At 42.7% G+C, this 22,338-nt stretch overlaps 1 protein-coding gene and 1 long non-coding RNA gene across 2 annotated transcripts in view; both read right to left on the reverse strand.

The window, feature by feature from the left end:
* Positions 1–6,987, reverse strand: part of ACO1 (aconitase 1) — a 45,487-nt gene extending 38,500 nt beyond the window's left edge. Inside the window, exon 1 of the mRNA XM_080372976.1 lies at positions 6,852–6,987. The gene's annotated coding sequence lies outside the window, so the exon portion shown is untranslated. The remainder of the gene's footprint in view (positions 1–6,851) is intronic.
* Positions 1–22,338, reverse strand: part of LOC308056985 — a 153,529-nt gene that overhangs the window by 83,686 nt on the left and 47,505 nt on the right. The gene's annotated exons all lie outside the window — the stretch shown is intronic.

Raw genomic sequence — 22,338 nt, forward strand, 5'->3', positions numbered from 1 at the left:
AATATTAATGGGAGATTTAAACATGTCACTTGTGTTGATTTCAAATCTTACGTTGATGTAACTTAGTTCTGAGTATCCAACATAAATACAGTATGAGTGACATCACACCACCTTCTATTGGAAAAGAACTCAGTTCAGTAATTGAGGTTATTACTTAAAGCATGTTCTTGATTGTGGGTCCTAGGCTCCACTTCAGAATCCTTTAAAAGCAGCAATGTGACTTGGAACAATTTCCACAAATTGAAATTTTACTGAAATTAATGGAATTGAGAAAGCATCCTGATATATCTTGTAGTTTTGCACTTGTAGAAATTATCTCATGCAGACCGTAGAGAGGGAAAAGGTATGCTGTTTGGCCTCCTGCTATACCTAAGAGAATATCTGAAGATGCCAGAGCTGTTCTAGACATCACTTCAACATACATGCTGACAGTAAATTGTGCTTTTTCTGTCATACATGACATGAGTGCTTACAAAAGACTCCTTATTAGTAATATTATTATTTATTACAGCAGTGTCTGAGGACAAACCAAGTGTAAAAGAAGAAACTTGAACTCTTATGGGTTACTCTAGGTTTGCATGTCTTAATCGGTCCAGCAGTGTTGGGTCACCTCCGCAGAGAGTGACAAGCTTACAAGATTTTCAGTCACATATTTATAGTATCTACCTAAACAGTACATAATATCTTGATTCCACAATAAAACTTCTATCAGTTCCTATCCTGACAGTCGGCTTCACAAGTTGTTCCGTATCTTGATCACCTCACTATTTTGCTGCTTCTTTCAAAGATGGTTGCTTCAGGTTCCATATGTCCCAGTTCTGAGTAATCACAATAGACAATCTCCATCATTTCAGCCTTCTAAAGGTCAGGGTCTTCTGTTCTAAAAAGCTCCTTTGAACTGTCAGGCATAATCTTATTAATATTAAACTTTTATTGTCTAGCATCTATCAGCTGACTGCGCTTGCAGTCCTGGTTTGGGCTATACAGGGGACAAAGCTGAGGTGTACAGCCTACAGTAGCACTGATCTGGCATTTTCCTCCAACACCAAGGACACATTTATATTGTTTGACCCACAGAAAAAAAAGGGGAAAAGCCTCTGGATGAGACAACTTCTGTCTGAGCTTCAGGCCATAAAGTAGGAACAGAACAGACACAGTCACTCAGCATTTTAGTGCAGACATATTAATTCCACTCAGGGAAAGAGAACATGCCTCCAGCACAGTCTTTTCTACTCCATCTTTGGTTTTTTAGCTGTTGTCTTCCAAATTATGCAGAGGTGCCAACATTATTAATAGGAAGAGTTAATTTCAAACATCTATTCACAAAACTTAACGCCTAATAGCTTGACTAAGATTTCAAGTAGTAAAACCTTTTTCCTGGAGAGTGGGTAAATTCTTGGCCACCACTGGGAAGCACACACTCAGCAAAGGAGCAGTTTAATTTGAACACTGTACCAAAACACTAGAAATGCTAGAAGAGGTTACACTCTGGCAAAGCAAAGATGGTATTTTATCAGCCATCAAGGAAAGGGGGAAGGCTCAGACTTGCCTGGACTTGCAAGAAATCTGTGAAGAAACTTCCAACTGAAAACTGGGAAAAGGAGAGGTGAGCTGGCAGACTACTACAATAAAAGCCCTCTCCTGTTGACAAGGCAGAGGACATAGGGAACACTCGTGGCCTTGCTTGAAAAATACAATGTTTTCCACCCATGCTGAATCTCGTCTTACCACCCTCCACTGTGATTATCGTTCCTCCTCCTACTCCCCCAATTTATTTTCCTTAGTTTTGTCCAGTCTGGTCAACACCCCATGTGTATCTGTACTTAGCTACCAAGTATGTGGTAAGCACCTCTAATTATTGACAATATTGAGCATGCTTTTTGTGACATTACTAAGAATTACTAAGAATTATATATAGCTCAACAGCACTTCTTAAACTGAGGGCTGTTGCTCAGTTCCCCCGCAGAAAATGAATCCCTGCACCTTACATAGCTCTTCTTATGGTTCCACATTCTACTCAGAAATGGGCCTTAATTAAAAATGTTGATGACTACTTCCAGTTTACCAAAGTTATAGATCACTTAGCCATAAACAAATATCTCTTAGCAGGTCCAGCAAGTAGGAACTTCTGTCCTGTTGGAACCGCAGCATGCTCAGTGCATGTCTATTTGCTTGAAAAGCAAGGAAGGAAAACATCCATGCTAAGCATGGTGCCAGAAGTCAGAATTTTTCATATGGAAAGACAACCCCTCCACTATTAGTCCAACCCCTCCACTATTAGTCAGGTGTCTGCAGTAGCAAAACTTTGGTAAGTAAATCCATCCATATCTTAAGTCAGTTTAGAAAAAAACTAATACAGCTATTTGCGTGGTAGGGAAAAAAACCTGTAGTTTAAATATCCAAGTAAATATCCAAGCCTAAAAAAAAAGTTTCTGTTACCCTGGGGCGGGGGGGGAAGCTAAAACAACCACAACACAACAAAAACATACACATACAAAAAAAACCACCTGACAAACAAAATTAAAAAAACCCCACAACCAAAAAAACCAAACAAAACCCAAACCACAACCAAGCACACCCACTCACCAAAAAAAAAACAACTCAAAACACAAATGCCCCCCAGCATTTGGACAGCGTTCAACACCACTACCAGAACAAGCAGAGTCTTGTTTTATAATGTATCTAGCTATAATTACTTGTGGGTGCACACAACTACTGTTGCAATAAACACAGGTTTCTTGTTTTGATTGAGAGAAGCTCTATTTAACACTTATTCCACATGTGACAGATAAGGACACAATATAAGAAATGCACAGTGCTGCATTGCTGTAAGCAGTCAGTAGCAAGATTTCAGTGCTAACAGTGAAGATATTTGACAAAGAATCTTCGTGTTTCTCCAGCAGAAGTCCATCATTACATACAGATTCTTAAAGAGAAGCCCACTAGCCATCTGATGACTGAGCAACTATAAACTACACCATTATTGCACACTGGAAGAAAATGCAGTAATATGTAAAGGAAGTTTTAATAAACGTTCCCTAAGCAAAGTTTCGGGGACCCCTTTCAACTTCAACACTCAAGGAACTCTACTGGAACACAATCAGGACTCTGGATTGCAGACTTGACTGCTTTCTTCTGATGCCTAGAACTGCAATGCTAAAATACTGAGTTATTCAGAGCCATGATGTGCTACACTTCCAGTGCACTGGACAGGTTTTTAAGTGCATATTTCTATAATTTGTGTATTTCACAGGCTGTCATAAGCATTTTGACCAGTTTACTTCGTTAGCAGCGCTGTGTTGCACATATGGGAGCTGAAGATTTAGTTCAGAGATTAAGCCTGTGAAATCAAACTTTTAGGTATTAAATTAACTCTGGCTGTAAGTGAGCTGGAAGTTAAGAAGCATGTGCAGTTCCCAAGATGTGGATATTACCCTCCCTTGGGTCATCCCTCCAGAAAGCCAAATGCTACCTCCTCCCTTACTTCAACACTATTAGTTCACTTACTGCTTATGGGACAGTCAAAACACTTCTCTCGTACACAACTCACCAGCTTTTGGTGATCTGGGCGAGCACAGGCATCTAGTATACCTCAGACAGCTTCTGGGATGCAAACTATACTTAACAGTTAACAAAATCCAGATTGCAGGCATAAGTGTTGAGGGAATGCTGTGTCAGCAGACTCACCACTGTGTGTCCCAGTTAAAAAGTAGAGATTAATTTTCTTTTCGCTGCAGAAAAATGAGCAGTATTATGCCTGAGAATACAGGGAAGCTTATCTGGAGGCTACAGAACTCTGAAAAATGAAGCCTTGATTTTTCTTTTTTTCTTTTCCCCCTGAAAGAGCAACTCTGAACTTTAACCTACTTCCTACCACAGAACAAACTTGCTGCTCATTTCTCCTATGTTAGCAGTATTAGACTGTTCACTAACAAATATGCAGCATGGACCAATTTTAACAAAGAACCAGCTTTCAGTGTTAGTAAAAAAAATAAAATCCACACAGAAACACATTCACACCGGTAAGTTAACACGGAAGCACTAAGTATTCTGGAGTACAGACTGTAAGTGTGTACAAAGGTTCAGTCTGAAATTTGGTGTCAATTTCAACAGGCAGGATTAAAATACATCTCAGTATTGATCCGTTTCTTTCAAAAGGCTCATGTGAAGGGGAGGAGGAACACTGCAGAGGTGCGTGGGAAAGGGAAACAAAACAGGGCTATTGTGAGTCAGCTCTCTACTCACACCATCACCGCTGTACCAGCTCTGTACCCCTAAAACTTCTTTTGGTAACTTGCTATTTTAACTATTTCAGAGCTATTAAAGATACGTAGGTGGAAGAAGTCCTTTCAGGATGAAGAACTGATGTGAGGATTACTGCTGTTGTGAAATAGATCTGGCATCATGGGGAAAAAGTTCTAACTTCTCATGCCATTTCAAGACCAATCCTGAACTTGTGCTCTGGAAATAATGAAAGATAATTTTCTCACAACAAAAATTGCAGCCTATAATCACAGTAGCTATTCAACTATTTGCACAGATGAATCTGGCTTTCAAACACCCATGGCTTCAGCCTGTAAGCAGAATGAGTGCCTATCTGACAAGATTTCATCAATTCCAACTAGCCGTTACCAGAATTTACTGGCCAAGCTCCCTGGGAAGGCAAATTAAGTTCCACAAAATAGTTTTAATTCAACTGTCTTTTTCAGAACCATTTTCCACAAAAAGCTTGGAGGGAGAAACAAAAAGAAAACCCAAAAAACCCCAACACCAAACAATCAAGCAAAACCAAACACCCTCCTTCACAAGCTTCTAGAGTCCTGACCCTAGCTAGAGTCGTGGGATGTCCCAATTCCTGCGAGGAAGTGCCAAATACCTAGAGGAAATTTTCTGAACTAACCACTCCCTAAGGCAGCACTGAAGGCAAGAAGCCTGAAAAATTCTTAGCTTCTATTCACACAAACAGAGCAGACTGGAAATTAAGACTCCTTTTTACCATCTCTCTGTTTCAGAAAAGGAAAGGGACCACTCTTCAAACCATAACCTTCCAGTGATCTTAAGTAGACTGTTACTTCAAGGAGGGAAAAAAATTCAAGCTAATATGCGATGAAATCTTACAGTGAGAGTCTATGTCAGAAAATACTAGCAAAAGAGATTTGCTGCTATTCTTACTGTTTAAGTATTATTAGTATTTCTTCTCTGGTTTTCTGCAATTATTGTTTCATCTCTTCCACCATTTTAATTTAATAGTATCAAATGGGAATATATTATCCTCTGGCTAAAGGGAGCCAGAGAGAAAGAAACATGCTAAATTACAAATGTGGTATGACAACAAAAATGCAGTTTGAAAGCCCTACAGTCTTCAGTTCAGCAGCAGTTCTGCATGATAGACTCTGCAAAGCACTGCTAAGTGAGCAGATTCCATCATTCACTGAAAACCTCTCCAGGAATTTCCTCTATCTTACAAAGCCCAGGATGATTAAAGTATCGACAGTTTTCTTAGTAACTCCTCACACACACCACTGATCCTGGAGGGCCCGAGAGTCAGCTGCACTTCCTACTCTATGCACATTATAAATTCCTTCTACTTTCTTTGAAGAAGTAACAATCCCCAGAAGTTTATTAGGACATTCTGATGGAGCACAATTGCTTTTAAGCAAAGCAATACCAAACAAACATTCCAGTGTTAATACTTCTCTAGGGTGGTCTTCCTTTACTTCAGTGTATTGGATTGATAGAGCCAGTCTGAACAATAGTAACAGCAACGAGTGCTTGGAGATATTAATTCAATTCCAATTGTTTGGAGAGAGAATCCTATGTTTTAGACCTAGTTTTCTGCTGATAGTAAAGAATACTGACCTCGCCATCTTCCCCCACCCCATCCCTATGGTAGCTTTAGAGCTGGAAACCAAATATCAAAGTACAACCACCAGTTAAAAAGTAAGAAGGAACTGTGGTGGTGTTATGAAACACAGCAATGCACTGAACAGATACACAAGGACTAATCCAAACACACACCTAGTCCAGATTCTGAAACAGGGCATCTCCACTGCCACAGCCCTCTGCCAGGTTAGGCCACAACGCGAGTACCTGCACCTGCACTACCAGCCTCCGTGACTGCTGCTGTTACTGAGCACCTGCCCCTGCTGCCGGTGCCATGAACGCAAAACACACGATTTTTGTTGCCCCAAACCCCCGAACTAGTAAAACCCGTCACTTTGCATTAACACAGGCTTCACCTTCCCATGCTTTTCTCCCATCCCTTCCCTGCCTTACCTTACCGATGTTGCAGTTGTTACCTTATTGCAGCACAGCCGGGCTGCCGCACGCTCCACACAGGCACCATGCACAGCCCTCTGCCACTTGGTGCTACTGAAACACCAACAAAGGCTGGAGTTGTCCCAGCATGAAATTAACGAAAAAGCTTTGCCTAGATAAAGATATGGCAGCACACCTCCTCTCCCATTTCTGCTCTCCCCCTCTACCCAAATCTTTCTTCTTTCTCAGCTCTGCAACTGCCTGTTCCCGTACCCGGCTCCCGATGAGGCCGGGCTCCAGCCGGGCAGGGCCTGGCCAGCCGCTCGGCTCCCCGGCCCCGTGCCTCCCGCAGGGCCGCTTTGCCGGGGCCGCCCTCCCCCCGCAGCACCGGCCCGCTCCAGAACCCCGCCTGCGGCCCCTGCACCGGGGCCCGGCCCACCGCACCGGCGATCCGCCCGGGCCCGCACCCGCCGCGGCTCTCCCGCGGCGCGCCCCTCGGCCCCCAGCTTCCCCCGCGGCTGGCGGGGCCCGGCGCCGCCGCGGCAGGGGAAGCGGCCCCGGGGCGGCCGCGCCCGGCCGGAGCCCGCACTCACCGCGGACCGAGGAGGAGCGCGCCGCCGCCGCTTGCTGACCGCTGCCGCCGGGCGCAAGCAGAGAGGAATTGCGAGCGGGCTGGCTCCGCCCCCAAGGCCGGCCGCGGTGGCATTGGCGGGGCGGGGCGGGGCGGGGCACGGGGGCGGGGCGGGGCACGGGGGGGGTGGAATGTATTTCCCTGTCCTGCCCTCAGCCGCGGTGTGGGCCGGCCCGCAGGAGCCGCTGCCTGTCAGAGGGCAGGCGGGTGGGCGCGCGCTGTGCGGAGGGGCAGCGCGGGGGGCGGGCAGGGTGCTGGTACCGGGCCCGAAGCTGGGTCGGGTCGGGGCTGCCACGGGGCAAAGCGGGGGGCGGCGCCCTCGGGCCCTGCTGTGCGGTGTCGGTGCCGGGAGCGCCCTGCGCACTGCTGGGGCCCGGGTCCAGGCGCCCCGGCACTGGGAACGATGGGGTCTGGTGCAAGGTCGCTTGCTGCCCCGTGGCCGTGCGATGGGAGAGGCATCCCCGGGCACTACTCGGCGGCCTGGGGGAGAGATGGCTGGCCCGGCTGTTGGCGAAACAGCGTGTTACTTATAAACCAGGAGAGATCAATATCGTGACGCCAGTACTGCAGAACAACGTCAGAGTACAGGGTGTCCTGCAGGACCTAATTAGCATCACCCCCACGGCAGAGAGATGTGGCCTGGCTTCCAGTGCCCAGCGCACCCACAACAGCACAGTGTATGGTCTGGGCCTGAATAAATTGAAAAACATCTAATTCCAGGAAAATCATTAGATAAATAGGAAGGGGGAGTTGTGTGGAAAGCCAGCAGATGTGTGTTATGAGTCTGGAGAAGGTCTTGGAGAGCAGTGGCTAGGAGATGTGCCAGCCGCTGAGAGTTGGAGCTGGAGGAGAAGAAGATGTGTAATGTGTTGGTTTTTTTCCTAGAGGAAAGCTCAGGCTAAGAGCAAACAGGGCTGCTTCCCAGCTTTGGTGCTGAGCAGCAGGTGTGAGGTAAGCATGCTGACATAAGGAGTGAAAATGGCAGTGCTTTTATCTGCTCAGAAAGATGAAACCTAGAAAATGCCCGAGGCTGCTCTCCTGGTGGGCTGTGGTTGGGTTCCTGCACAGTAGATCCTCCTGCCTGCACCCTGTCCAGCTGGAACTGGCAGACCAGGGAGAATCAGTGGTAGGATCTTGGGAACTAACAAACAAGATATATTGTGTAGGGTTTTCTGTTTTTTTTTAACCAAATACTGAAATCCTGGCTTTGGCACACCTGGTACTGATTATACAGGTACAGGTAAGACTTCTAGGGCCCCTCTGTAGTTACACCTACTATCCTCTGACTTGCTACCTCTAAGTGTCCTGTCATATACAACATATCATACTTTTGAGTTATCATTCAAATTCTTTTCCAGGTTGGGCTGTTTTCTGTTGAGCAAAAATATCTCATGAAGTAATTCATGTGCATCTGAGTTCTTTGTTTTAGAATTGACCATGTTTTTGTCTTAAGAAATGGTTAAGCTGGACAGACATGAAACTGGACATTCATTCATAATACACTTTTCAAACCTTCAGCCAGTGAGGTTCACAAGACTGAGGTTTTTTAGAATAAAGACATTTGTAGTCCGGCAGTTGAAGGAGGAGGCCCATGTTTTCTTCAGGACACCACAAAATACTAGATGGCTCTGGTGGTGTGACAAGCTAGAACATTTCTAAAACCTCGTAGTGCTTTACTTAGAGCCTTAGATTTTTATTAACAGATAGAATTTTTAATTTTTGTATGTTTATTTACTAGTAATGAAAGTGTTTCAGCAAGTTCCCCTCGGTGAGATAAAGTCCTGCAATAACTCTTTGGGTCACTCACTTTAAAACAAAAAAGGATTGTGATTTGTGCTGTTGTTTCTAACAGAACAGACTTCCAAGGCCAACATGCATCACAGAGTTTTGAATCGCGAATAAAATCTTTCATACCTAGATACCAAAGCAATTGCTGCAAAATCTGAGTGAGCTAAAAACTCTTGGGCAAAGAGCAAAGACTAGTGAAATAGCAGGTCAGCAACGGAAATGGGAAATCCATTCATCAGCTCTGACTTCTCCCAGCGAGTATCTGCAAGATTTGTATTTTCTTTTATGTTTGCGGGGGTGGCCCCCGAGGTTGCAGGTGGGATGGAAGATTTCTCAGCACAGAGAGGCAGCACTGCTGCAGCATCTGCTCATTATATTTAAGGACACACAGGCCATTGTGGGATTGGAAAGTATGCTGTTCATTCAAGGGTTTGTGGTAATGCTGTCTGAAGGTTATTGCAAGCTAGTGCTTGCAGCATGGGTATTTGAAGCTGTTATTCTTCTCAGCAGGGCTGAGTTTACAATAATGTGGCTTATTTAGCAGGTGATTAAAAGTTGGTGGGTTTGTTTCTTTTCCAAGACTGCTAGGAGATGAGTAGTACCTTAGGGCCATTATTTGTAAGGAAGATGTTTACTGAAATGGGTTCTTGATTTTAATATCAGATTGCAAGGATGTCCAACAGTTTTCTTGGGCAACCATGCATTGTGCTGAATCAGGGTTAAAGGAAATGATTTTCAGTTCTTGCAGTGAGGATGGATGCAAATGGGAGCAACAACGCTTCTCATGTTGTAGTCATGAGTATCCCAGTGCTTGTGACTTCCTGTTTTTTAGGGGTTTTTCATTAAATTGTTTCACAGCAGATGAGGAACTATGTGTCAGTCCTTTATCCTTTCTGTTTTACTGGACAAATCCATGTACAAGAGGCTTGATCTAACCTTAGATTCCTTCTAGAGTGTTCTTTTCGGTTATTAACTAAGCAGTATCCTGGAAGTCCATGGAGTGTATCATGTCTGTTCAATCCCTAGCTGACTTAACTGTTGCACTCCTAAACATATTTCACTCTGATCCTATCAAGAAGTTACAAATTCTTGGCATTCCCAGGGGACTGCATTCAGCTCATTACAGCCAATAAAGCCTTAACATACTGCAGTTAGTAGACCGCGTTGTGCTAATCCTCCATGGAGTTTTAGCTGATCACTGAGGTTGCAGCAATCACAGGATTGCTGCAATCTGTCTCGGTCTGGGATGAGAGGGAGACAATGAACTAGAGCTGTCAGCCTAGAGTACCCACAGCTGTTTGCCCTTGGAAGTAGTCAACCCAAAGAAGTGTTCCGTAGTAGCACAGTCTGCATGTGTCCTCCTGCTTTTCCTGGTTATCTGCAAAAAAAATGACATCATCTGATGAGGCTTGCACTGGAGTGCTGTGTCCCCACAAGCACCACCTTGTATATAATATACCATGTTATATATAACGTATAACATAGTATGTTCTGCAGTGCACGATACAAATTAATAATTTCAAAGAATTCAGCACTCGGTAAAAGCGTTTCACTCCAGGAGTCATCTGTGAATGAGTTTGGGAACTGGTGAGGCTTGTGTGTTACAGGCCTACAGCTTGTCCCGAGTATAGGAAAACAAATCTCTTTGGCAGCTCACAAAGGAGTTAATGACCAGATTTCATCATCAGTCATATACACTTAACTGTTTTAAGCTGTTCAAATCATCACTGTACAAGTCTGAAAAGAGAATCTGGCGTCTTTCAGAAGATCAGTTAGAAACAGCAGAGCAGGTTCTGGATATTTAAATCAGTGGGGGCTTGCTGCTTCTTTAATTAGATGAATACGCCTCCTCTAAAGGAATCTCTGTGGTCAGCATACTTTAATAAACATTATTTGCCTCTAGTCTTGGCACTGATTTACTTAAATCTTTCTTTAAATGAGTCTTCAACTGATATAATTGCAGTAATGCTTATTGAAGTTCATAGTTCATAGTTCAGCTCCAGTATCAAAACAAAGCTTTAAGTTCTGCCATCTACTGGTTAAATGGGGTTCAGCGGAGGCTTGGCGTCACCCACTACCAGTAAGAGAGCATCGACTTCGGAGTTCAGACCCTGAGTTTGCTTTCGAGTCGAAATCCACACGGGGGTACTGTCAAGGAACCATACAGTTCTCTTGCAGAATAAAAGCACTTGTTTAACTCTGCTGCGTGAATTGAAGAAAAGGGAGTTGAGAACCGGATTATGTACCTAAAATCAAAGCATAAATTGAGACCGAGACAAATAAAACTGCTGTCACTTGACTGTCAGCACTTTGCCTTCAACACCAGACTACATAATGCTTTTGCAGAATTTCTTTAGAAGTGGATAATCTCTGATCAGCTTATAGTCGCTGTACTGAGCACCAGAAAGAAAAACTGTGCGCAGCACAGAACTGGGAGGGTAATTCCTGTCCCTATTAATGATGTCACTTGCAGTAAATGCAGAAGTCTTGCTGGCCACCAGTAGATCTTCCTGCATAGCTGGAATGGCACAGAGGACTTTAACATGGACTAGATTCTTGGGCATGCTCACCCTAAACCAACCCATATTCAAAATTTTCTTTAAGATATTGGTGTATAACCAATGTTGTATTGGTATTGCAGTGTACAATACTCTTGCACACAGGCTGGATCTGTGCTGTTCCTGGTTGCTGTTGCAGTAACACTGCCTTACTGAGCTCAGGACTCTTTACAGAAAATATTATTTATCTGATACAGCTGAAAGGGGATGAAGTGGGGAGTAAACTAATGCAGAAAGTTGGTAGAAGAAACAAACTCTGTAGCCCAGGCTGCTATACTGTGCATCATGTGGCCAGTCTAAGCTACCGGTTTTCACTCTGCTGCTATACCAGCCTAAAGAACTTGCACAGAATGACTAACCCCTACCTGAGAGGCATCTGTTGCCTACTACATGCTCGCTGTCATGCATTTGGTGACTGGTAAATTATACAGCCTTTAGCATTCACTACAGCACTATCCTTCCATTCCCTGTACTGACTAGTAATTAATTTGTAGTTGCCTAGACATCCAGAACTTGGTTTACCCACTTCCTGTGGGGACTATTCCAGTGAGTTCTCTCACTTCTAAGCAGTAAGTTGATGGTGAATTTCTTTTTTGTAGCTTACAATTCAGGAGTTACTCCAATAGCAAGGAGGTTTCTTACAGGAATAGGAAGGAGAAACAGTAACACTGTCTTTGCTTTAGTTTATATTTTTCCTGCAATGTGGGAACAACTTCATGTTCAAAATTCTGGACTTGATGTGTAAACACAAGCAAATTCTGGGTTAGGATTAACTGGTATTTAAGAAAAGCTTAGAAGAGCTGCATAATTGTGAGGATTTAGCCAAAGTGATATGCTGTTTTCACAAGTGAATAAAAGCATACAAACTTGAAAAATCCTGTGCCTTTTCCTCTTAAGAAACAATCATTTTCAAACATCAGTTACTCCTGAAGTCAGGGAGAAGAGGGAACCATTGTGACGTATTTTAGCAATGCAGCTGAAATCAGTGCAGTCGCTAGTCTTAAATGCTGTATTAACCCAGGCTGGTGGAGGCCTAGATGTTTCACTAAATATGTCTGTCTGTAGCTCCAGATAGAGGAAAACAATTTCTGATTCTGCCCTTCAGAGTTCCGTGAAGCATTGTGCAAGTTAAGCTGCGGAGCGGATTGTCTTTGTTATGCTGTCTTGTCTGTAATTTTTACAAACAGAGGTGATGGCCACACCTCAAATTTTAGAATTATGTCTGCTTTGCAGAGAAGGTTAATATGAGATCTAAATTTGTTGGATGCCTTAAATAACATGGGATGGAAATTTTAAAGCTGTCACTGGTAGAAATTAGGTAAAAGCAGTTTGACATGAAGTCTGATGGGAACGCAAGGGTGGTGTCAGAACAGTTTGGTCATTTGCAGTCAAATTAAGATGATTTTGCAGTTAATTGCAGTAAGATTGTTAAGAAAAATAAACATCATGTAACGATCCTCCAAATAAAGAGTGTGAGAACAAGTCAGGATGATTGCTTTGATAATAAAAGCAGGTTAGAAAAAGAGGAAAATGGGGCAAAAAGAAAATGTGTTGAAACTCGACAGGCATTGTTAGTAAAATGAGTAGGAAACAATTTGTAAGTAATACTGTTATCATAGAAATATAGGTTAATTTCTGGATAGATTCTGCAAGGGTTAATACACTAGCCATAAAGGATGGAAAAGGCTCAAAATAATTCATTCAGCAAATACTGAACTATCTTTGAACTGGCTAAATACTTGAAGTCTGGAGCTCGACTTGATCAGATCCACGCTGCAGCAGCTGCCCAGCTTTTAGCCGAGCTGTTCGGACTTACACGAAACAAGGCATACTGTCACTTTTCACTTTTATAGACCACTCAGACAACACTGTAGCCCTGCAGTGAGGGACTTATGCAAAATAATGTGCAAAACTTACTGTAAGCCTGTGGGGGAAGAATAGCGCCTCGGCCCTAAATCGGGAGGCAGACAGCTGTCTTTCCTACTGCCTCCACACACTAGCAGTGGTCAAACAGCACAAGACTTCAGTAAGTAGAAAGGACAGTGTTCTCCCTGTATCCCTGGTTGCTAATTTCTGAGGGGGGAAAAACATCTGGACATGTCTTATTAGCTTAGCAAAGGCTCTGCTTTCACATACATCCTCTTGGAGTTCCTGTGGATAATAATTGTTCTTAAATGGAGCAGTTGTAGTCTTGCTCTAATAACAAATACAAACTACAACATTACTGATGAAAGATACAAGAACAGGGAATATTTCACTTTCCTTAGGTATTATTCATCTATGTGCATATTTAATCCACCTGCTGATACTAGTTTCAGTGCTTATTTAGGCCTTATTTGCAAAATACCATTTTTACCCTTGGACAACTCAGTGATAGTGTAAGGTTGTGCCAAACTTTTCCTTCCTGAACTGAGAGGAAAGTAGAGCCAGGTTCAGTGCAAAAGCTAAGAACTAAGGCTCACCATTCTTTTCTGCTTCCTAAGTATATGGAGATGAAGGAAGAGGAAGACAAGGAAGCATTTGGAAATAAATCTTACTACAGTAGGGGAGGTGATAGAAAAACTTGTTTTCAACCTGAAATTCATCATTTTCCAGTCTGTCTGTCTCTCCTGTTATTCCCGATTTCCATATTCATGTCAGGAGAACTTCTGATGTAAGTTCTAACAATTTCTCCAAAGTGTGAAAATGGGAACATTCTGCTGTCACTTTGAAATTAACTATTTGCCACCTGCATCAAAAGCAAACACTTAATCATAGCTGTAAAAGCAGCTGGCACATTATAGAAAGCAGTAGAGAATATGCTTCTTGAAAAGAGGTCTGTATTTTACACTACCTATACATACTTGTTTTGCTCAAAGAGCATTAAAGAGGCAGAGAAAAGCAGTAGCAATTCCTTTGCTACACCCTAATGGTAGGCTGTGTTTGTCCATAACATTTTGCTTATCTTTATGCCTGATTAACTGTTCTTAACTACTTTTCAATTAAAAATTGGATATTGCCTATTTTCCCCCAAATGTTTGTACTAGTACTTTGCTTTTTGATTTCTCATTTTTCCTGTAGGAAGTTAACATCGTGAATAAAAACAGTTGTCACAATTCAAGAATCTTCCACTTAGTTTCTTCCAAGGATTCCTGACCAGACCAGATCATTGCCACAATCAGGATGGATGTTTCTCTGATGTATCCTCCTGCATTTGGGGTCAGAGAATAATGCATCATGAGGGATATACCCTGACACCTAGCAAAAGTGAGAACATAGAGCTAAATTACATCTCACACCAGGCACTGCGATACTATTTCTATTTTAAAAGTTGTCTTTTTTGCCCCTTTGCAGGTAGTCCAGATCTTTATCTGGACTTGTTATAGTGTATAACAATAGTGAATAACGTAGGGAAGGAAACAGAGATTAGTGTCTCTTTTTGTCCTGCTTCTTAGCACAACATTTAAAATGCCGCAAGAGTGGCTAAACCTCTACTACTGCTCTGTGTGCAAATAGTTGACCTCCATTGTTGATCTCTCAGTGAATAGACTGCCTTATTCACCACAAACCTTAATCAAAAGCTGTGGTTGTGCCAAGAGTAATCTACCTAATGGAACTTACTATGAAATGTTAGTCTGAATGCTACCAGCTGCTGAATGCTTAATTTCCATCAGTGAAAACCCATTCACTTTTTTTTTTTTTTTCAAATACAGTACCTTAACTGACCACAACCACTGAAAATCTATTTACTAAACACTGATGAGATACTTTGGTCATGTTCCCTATGCAAACAGCTCCTAAACAGCCAGATTTAATTTTGTGGTGCTTTCAACATACACTAAAGCTAAGCCTCTTTTTAAATGTCCGCCTTCTAACAGCATTTAGTATTGGCCTGATGCAGCTCTTGTGTAATTTTGCCTTTTATGAGATTTTGTAAATGTGTTATTTGGAGGGTAATGACTGAAAGGGGCTATTCCACCCCTGGATGATCTTGTTCCACAGTAAAAATTACACTGGCAATACTTAGTTTAGTCCATTTGCAAAGAAAACTTACCTGGGTTACAGAATCCTAGTTCTGGACTAAGCATTCGCATTAAAGTTAATGAGTATCTGCTGCGCTTTAACACTACACCCTGTTATTTCACATTCTTTTTCCTCTGGCTAAACCCCTAGGCAAATGGCAAGCTGTCGTAAAATTCCACCCTGAATTCTGCTTTCTCAACCTGAAGATAATGCTAACACACAGGAAGGAGGTGTTGAAAACTCATTTTTTTCCCTGTGAAACTAATTTAGAATTAAACTGCCAAACCTCAGCAACTATTTGATGTGTCTTTAATCTTCTAAATTCTTCTTAATGAATAATGAATAATGCATTCAAGAATGTATTGGTAACTTTAACCTCTTAAGCTTTCAGGAGGAAGCGAAAATTACTTATATTCCAGTGTTTTCTGAGTGGGCATCTGGGAGCAGGGGAGCCTTCCAGGAAGATGTAATAAGCTGCTTTGCTTTAAAAAAACCCCACACAAACAAAACAGTTATTATATTTGTATAGTGAAGAAGGGAGTGTAGCATGAGTGCTTCGGATAGGAAAAAAGATCCCAAGCACCTGCAATGGCATTGTCTAGGGATTGAAGTATTTTTGAGGTTGAGCCCAACTTACAGAAATACTCAAGTTGAACTGATTCTCTGATCAGCTAAACAGTGCTTATGGAAGAAGAAGAAACTGACATAACACCTGGGAGTCCACAACAGCCAGAGGTGTTGCCAGGAGCAGCACCTAGGGCCAGTGCAGTGGTTTGTAAGGAAATCCCTGGGCTAAGAAGCAATGGCTCTGTTTTGGTGGTCTCTAAGGGAAAGCCAGGTTGGACTCCGATGCAGAGATTTTCATGATGCCAGTGGTCTGTGATGGGAAACTGCAGGGTTCATGGCTTTTTTATCCCATAACCAGCCTTGCACTGGCTGACACCTGCAGTGGATGACTGGGTTGGGGCTGTGCAGAGGAGCTGTCGGCTTCTCTCCCAGGAGCTGCTTCCAGGCCTGTTGTGTCTTTACTGCTGGAGGTGCTGGTGCCTGTCCCCATCTGGCTATGTGAAGGGTCAGGATCGCTGTGGACCCATTTTGATGTTGGGTGTTCATTTCCTCTGGCCTCTGGGGAATTTAAGGATGTTGGCTGCTTCCACATGGCCTTCTCTGCCTGACCCTCCAAGATATGCTGTTGCCCAAACCATCATCTGCCCTGCACACCTTGGAAGTTTCTGTACTACATCCATGACCACGTGCTGGTCCTGACAAGTTATGTCATAGAGCACACGAGCAGATTTTTGTTTTACTTGCAGGACAGATTGGAAAAGTCACACTTTTCCCAAAGGCCTGAACTGAGAAAATTGTAAAGTTGTCTGCATAACAAGGCAAAAGAGCAGGTCAATGGCCCTGCTGGGAGAAAGCAGAGAACTGCTTCAATACCAAAGTTAGATATACCTTTGAGGTTGTCCCTGCTCTGAGCTCCAGAGACCCCCTCCTATCTGCATTATTCAATGAAATAAACACCTACAAAACCAGTACTTGCATCAGCATTCACCGTATGTATCTTCCCATGAGTCAAGCCTGTACTGCACTGAGCAGGGCCCATTTTTGTCATGGACTTACTCTATTACAGAGTAGAAGAAGGAAATGTAATAGTAACCAAGGGGAGCAAACAGGGACTTTGCACTTAACAGACCAGTTTTCTGTTGTTCGTAGGTATAGTCTTCTGCGCTTGCTTGTGTTTTCCTCATTATGTAGCACAGCAGCTCCGAGTCAGTGGTTCCCTGTTATTTGCTCCTGTTCAGCTAGACCAGAGAGCAGTGGTCAGGCCGGGGGTGGGGTGGTGGGGGTGGGGGTGGCTGTCCTTTAGCACAGCAGTAGCCTAACAGGGGACACCAAGGGGGCACAGAAATACTTCTGGAAGACTGTACAGGACAGCTGGAGCTAGCCTGATAGCGCACCCCTTAGCATCAGACCAAATGCTGCTCCAGAAGGAAGGCATGGGTCCCTCTAGGTGTGGGGTTATAGGGGGTGCCTGGTGTCCCTCCCCAGGGCCAGGTCTGGGGTGACACTGGCCTTACCCATCAGAGGGCAGGGTCTGGCAGAGGTACAGGGCCACCTGGTGCAGAAGCTATGGAAGAAGGCCAACACACCTCGTAGCATCAGGGAGGATAAGCAGGAGAGCAACAGGGTCTTTCCAAGGAGATGTTTGTGCAAAGGCAAGAGCTGGGGCCCGGTGCTGCTGTGATGGCTGTGCCCACTCTGACTGAGTGAACAGCACTTGGTTCAGGCATTGCCAACAAGCAGGCCCTGCTGTGCACACCATGAGAACAGTGCCAGGCCATTCTCAGAGCCCAGGAGCTGAGGCCATGTCTTACATGGGGCTAGCAGTACCAGCCTGAGCTGGGACTAGGCAAAACTAGAATTGCTATGGCTGCATCCTGCACATACACCACGTATGGCTGACTACGAGTTGATCACTTCATGCTATAGATACCTGTAGCCCCCCTGAGCCTGTTGAGCTCTCCTGCATGGCAGCTGACTGACCTCACTTTCAGCAGGGACGCCACTCAGGGTTACTCCTCGAGGCTGAGAGATTCCTTACCCAGCATCTGGTATCTGTAACAAGGTAAGTGAGGTTTTATATTAGACCTAAAAGTGTATTGTATGCTAGCAACATTTATATAGCCAACTGTAGCTTAAGTATTGAAAGTGTAGTAAGTAGTAGACTGTCTGACTGCTATCCAATCACTATTTAAATTGTCACTTAAATCATTGTCAAATCCTCATCAAACCAGTTTAATTACCATTCAATTATTGCTTAATCACCATTTGATTACTACTTAATTATCATTCAATCATCAATTAATTATAAATTGGTCATAATTTAGTCACAGTTAAGTCCATAGTGATGACTTCTCTTAGTAATTCAGCTGTGATGGCTACATAAGAGCGGCTTGACTTTGTCACGGGTTGGGACCCCCAAGGTGGGAACGTTGGGGGCTTGTGATTCCTGGCAGCAGGATCCTTTTGATCATGCAGATGTGACCAGAGGGCAGTCGGGAGCAACACCCTGAGAACAGGTAAGCAGGAACAAGTTTGGTCAGGAAAGGCATCGGAGCCTGAAACACAGAGGACAGAGTGAGTGGCGGTGGCCGGAGACTGCTTTTGCTGACCAGACTTCCTGTCTCAGGGGGTCTGCTGCTTGCCAAGGCCTTAGATCTGGGATGCTTTTGTCCAGCCCTTGGACCATCACCCCCTGTCATCCATGTGTGCACCAGTGACACTGCCGAAGGAGCACCTCCTGCATGACCACATCACTCTGGAGTCTAGGATGAAGGGCAGGGGCACACAGGTGGTGTTTCCTTATTTTCTTGCTGGTGAAGGAGTGGATGCATCCTGTGGGCTGACAGGTTCAATCAGACGTAAAGAGAAACAAGGCGTTATTAAATGGTGGTTTATATACTGGTTTTCTGATGCATGTTTAGAGTGCAGAAACAGAAGCTGCAATGCAGTTTTAGCAACTTCAGACTTGTGCTACATGGAAAACTTTTCTTCAGTGTGCACAACTCTTACCAAACCTAAACAGCAATCTGTTATTTTGTACATGGGTGTTTCTGCTTATTTTGCAGTTCAGAATGCACTGAGTTAGCTACTCCATTCGCTTACGTGTTCCCTAGGTTCAGAGACAGAACATGATTAAATAAACTAAACTAACAAGCTGTACAATAAATAAATTAAACCCTAGTTGGTTTTTGGGTTTGGTTTGTTTGGGTTTGGGTTTTTTACCCCCAGATGAGTGATTCCTTAGCTCTGAGAAAATCCCTAATATTCTTTGTCAGGAAGTTATTTGTGCTGAAATGCAAGAGCTGGAAATAAGTTACTAAATGTTAAAAATCAGTGGATTTGGAGCACAAATACCTTGGCTGTCATATCATCTTATTTGCTAGCTGAGTGGACATAAAGCTTCAGCCTCTTAAGCTGTCTCTGCTGTTACACGGGTTGTTTTCCCTTTCAGCTCTGAGACAGCATACTATTTAAAAGTATCAATTTTGTTAGCACAGCCAGAGAAGCTCCCAAGATAACAAGTGTAAATGCTAAAATATTGTAGGATTTCTGCATTTATGTCTGCCTGTGATAAGTGTCTCTACCTCTTTATTAAACACTTATGTTGACTATAATGATTTTGTTAAAATAAAGCTGTATTATTGATGTTACCACTGTAGGTTTCTTCACCAGAGGAGATGGATGTATTTAAACTGAAGCTCTTACTTTTGATCTAAGTCTCTGTAACCATGTATGGAGTGGTATATTTTATATATAAATATTGATATATAATATAATTTATTCTCTGGAGTTCAAGAGGATAAACATTTTAATTCTCCATTTTTTTTAAAGCGTGTGTAGTCTAGTGTGTTCTTTATTATAACCTTTATCTGAAAAAGTATAATCTCTTAATCTGGCTATATAAAGAATCAAATCAAATATTGAAAGACATACCAGCTATCTTACTGCATAACTTGAAACTACACCAGAACTTTGTGTTGGTTCTCCATGTCTGAGGTTTTGCTTCTCTTACTCAAGGGCAGTTGTTGGTGCTTATGACCAACAAGTCTGCACTTGATTTATTTCTAGTGTGATCAGAACAATTGTTTTAAAGACTTTTTTTTTTTTTTTTCCAGGAAGTAAGCTGTAGAGCTACAATGAAGCAAAAAAGAAAACTAATTAAATGCTAGGTACTTATTAATACTTTTTTGTAGTGTAGGTTTGAGAAGTAGCATTTCTCTTCTGCTTTCCATTGCAGGTCAGAGTGCACAAATGTGACCTAATATTTTCCTTGTCTCTTCAGTTGTGAGATTTTTGCAAAAAAGATATCAAATAAACATCAGGATTTGCTTTAGGTTCAGACATCACCAACTTAAATTATGGAGAGATGAAAAAGCTAAAAATCTGAAACTTCTGCCTAGGAAGCTCAACTTCATGAGCCATTTCTACAAGATTATCCCTCAATTTCCAAATACTTATGTGCTAGTTTAAACCAAATCAAACCAATCCCCGCCCCCCCCCCCCCCCCTCCCCCCAAGCCTGCTCTTCTGACTGGCTGCCCACAGTAGGATACATTCAAAAAGCCCTGCCTGTGTTTTAAATTTTGTTCACAGAAGCCACAGTTTATTTTAAATTTTCCTTTTCTACCTCCACATATACTTCATGTCACACCTGTCTTTCAATGCCTAGTGGTATGGAAAGAAATTCAGAAAATAGAAGTCAATGACACAGAAGATCCAGCTAAGCTCAGAAAGGCTCCTGCTTGAAACTCTGCTGTGAGATGGCATACCATTGGATTTCTCACCTCTTACTTGTTGGTACAAGTAAACAAAACTTTATATAGAAAAAGAAATTTAGCAAGCTGATCTGGCATTTGGGAAGCTAATGGCTCCCACTCCTGTTCTGCAAGTGGAGGAGAGTGTTTGAAGCTCTTCAATAAACCAGGAAACCCGATGGCCAGGAGAGTCCACTTTTTCAAGAAGCTCCTTCTACCTGTTTTAGGCTGCCACATTTGGTCCCACTGCTGCAGTATGAGCCCCAGTCAACAGAAGGACTACCAGTCTTGACTGTCTTTGCTGTCAAACCTGCCTCACAGGGCCACAGAGGCTGGTAGGCACCCATGGGGTCATCTATCCCACCCACTGCTCAAAGTAGAGTCACCTAGAGCAGGTGACTTAGGGCTGTGTCCACTTGGGGTTTGAGTATTTTCAAGGATAGAGAGTCCATAACCTCTCTGGACAGCTTGTTCTAGTCTTTGACCACCCTTACAGTAAAACAAAGCTTTTTCTTGGATGCAAATGGAATTTTCTTTATTTCAATTTGTGCCCATTGCCCCTCATCTTTTCACTAGCCACCACTGAGAATAGTGTGGGTCCACCTGCTTTCCACCCTCTACTTATATATCCTCCCTGTGCCTGGTTCTGACCTGATTGATTATTGTAATTTTTTTGCAGCTTGCTTACAAATAAATTGCTTCATGAAGGAGTTGAGTAACTGGATTTCATTTTACTGAGTGTCAAGGAGGGACTAATGAAATTTACTGTATTACTCAAAGGGTAAAAATATGATGTGATATTGACAGCACATAGTACTCATTTAATTCTGTACATAAACTGGGGTGATGTACCAGAACTTGCACTCTTCTATCTGTCATAGAGAGAACATCCCTAGAAATACAAAGTACAAGAAAGTTACAGAAGATTCAGAAGATCCAAGGTGTAAAGCTTGCTTGATTTACAGAATATATCTCTACCAAGCCAGGAAACTTGTAAAAATGAGGATTTTCCTGTATTGCCTGCCCTAGAGTTGTAATACCTGAGTTTAATGAGGTTATAGCCTACCAAGTACTGCAAAATATTTAGCTGGCTATAAAACTAAGTAAACGATCTCTTCAGAGGCATTACATTTTGACTCTTTTTATTAATCTTGCCATAAAACATAGAAAATGGATGCTTTTAGCATTTTGCCTGTTTTCATCTGTGTGGCACTCCTTCATTAAAAAAAAAACCACGTATCTAAGAAGTGGCAGTTTGTTCCACTTTGTTCGGTCTTTCTTCTACCAGTCTGCAGAGCAAAAATTCCTCTGTGAACAAAACCCTCATATTTACTGCAGATTGGAGGTTTATGCAGATCTTTTGAAACAGTCCATTGAGACATGATGGATATCTCATAATTTTATACATTCATATACATATATATACTTGTAGATATATATAGAAAGACTGGAAGAGCCACCGAGCAATATTTCAGAGAGGCAAACCTTTGATCTCTGTCAGCTCTAGATTTTACAATTAAAGTGTAAAGGTGGAAATTACTTCTTCATCTATCATGGATGTAAGTAGTCAATCAATGCTAGGGTACATGGGAATGTCTGAATTGAAGGCTCACTGGAATTCCACAAAATCTTCTGAAGTGGAAATGCTCCAGGATATTTACCCATGAGAATTTAGGATTAATAGCATTCACCAAGGTGTTTTTTTCCCCATAATGTGCTTTGACTGTTGATGACATAGGGTTATCTGAAATGAGTTCCAAAGCAGATCTGAATATAAAGTT

This window comes from Falco punctatus (assembly GCF_963210335.1).
Source record: "Falco punctatus genome assembly, chromosome: Z".
Lineage (NCBI taxonomy): Eukaryota > Metazoa > Chordata > Aves > Falconiformes > Falconidae > Falco > Falco punctatus.